This window comes from Saprolegnia parasitica (genome assembly GCF_000151545.1).
Source record: "Saprolegnia parasitica CBS 223.65 unplaced genomic scaffold supercont2.234, whole genome shotgun sequence".
NCBI lineage: Eukaryota > Oomycota > Saprolegniomycetes > Saprolegniales > Saprolegniaceae > Saprolegnia > Saprolegnia parasitica.
The window spans coordinates 3,899-5,359 of record NW_012156628.1 but is presented as its reverse complement, the minus strand read 5'-3'; the positions used below and the strand labels follow the sequence as shown (position 1 = coordinate 5,359).

Below are 1,461 nucleotides of genomic sequence, written 5' to 3'. Positions count from 1 at the left end.
GTTCGGCTCGCACCCCACGCTAATAGTGTTGTGCTGCCGACAAGCGTGGACCAGTGCGACGCGGCCTTCCCGCACGTTATCGCCAAGCGATGCTTAGAAACCCACGACAAGACAACTTCGTAATGACGAATTGTAGCCATCATATATAAATATATGTATACTGCACAATGTTGCATTTACCCCACGTGCACGCACCCTTCGGACCGGATGGGGTTTTGCACGTTCCACTCGTCGCAGTTTTGCTGCCAAGTTGCGGGCTGCGCCGAGAAGCGACTGCGCGGCGCCAACCTCTGTGCGACGCACAACTCGACCGCAAATTTGGCAAAGTGCTTGCTCCATTTGATCAGCGACTAAGTCGACAAAGCGCACTCTATTTAATCTGTCGAACCCGTATCTACATTTCCTAATCACCAAGTTCCATGAAGCATTTGAGTATTGTGAGCAGGGTGCATCACTTTGTCTGGACCGGAGGCCAGCCCATGTGTCCACCCACCGAGTATTCGTGTCTGCAAGACAAGCCTGGGCGATGTTGTTATAGTTGTTGTGTGTGGTACTAAAAGGTTGCTTGGTGAAAATCTTGTTTGGGATGTACTAGTACAATGTACTAGTATGGTGTCGGTGGATGAAAGTCGTCGGGGCCGCACGATGGGCTTTGACATGACATTAGTAGAACGCCTTGCAAATTGTATGTCTACTGGAAACAAGCTGTTTAATGGCTGTGAGCGGTGAGCACTTCAAGTGGTTCTTTTCTGTGGTAGGAGTGGTAGTCCTCGGAGCAGGACGCGTGGTAGTTTTTTTCTCAGTCCGGTGACATTGCAACAGGTGTAAGCAGGTTTGGGCGACTACACAGTGAGCTCAGTTATACGTAAAGAAGCATTTTGTCGACCTTTGATTGGTAATGTGTGGTATTATATGTACTGTAATTTTCCAATTTCGCCCCGCCTTTGTGGCTCAGTGGTAGAGCATCTGTCTTGTAAACAGAAGGTCCCCGGTTCAATCCCGGGCGGAGGCATCTTCTCGCGAGGCATCTTTTTTGTTGCTACCACAATTGAAAATATAGTCACGAAATGCACATACACCAACCCTCTGGTTGCACCCCGACGCTCCGCAAAAGAGACGCGTTCGTATTTGGCGGCGCTACTCTTTCCTCCTGTGCCCCTCACGACTATACTCGTCGACTCGGCAGCGCCTGCTGGTATGTTGTCTACGCTTTGACAACTTTTGTGCGAGCGAAATGTGCTGGTGCGCAAATACATTGCGAATAGCGATGAAATGCCACAAGCGGTATTTAAAATAAAGTATATAGCGAATAAATCGCATAGTGACGATTCAACAGGAATAAACTCCCGATATTAGACTTCATTGGATCACTTTGATGCAAGCGATCAATATGAATGCTGCTAAATGCTTCTGAAAACAAGTCACAAAATGATGACTGGATAATAGAATGTTTAGAGCATA

At 47.8% G+C, this 1,461-nt stretch overlaps 1 non-coding gene across 1 annotated transcript; it reads left to right on the top strand.

Moving 5' to 3' along the window:
• The first annotated feature begins 940 nt into the window (after window positions 1–940).
• On the top strand, window positions 941–1,012 carry SPRG_30206. The gene has a single exon. It is a non-coding gene; the product is annotated as a tRNA-Thr (tRNA).
• The last annotated feature ends 449 nt before the right edge of the window (window positions 1,013–1,461 follow it).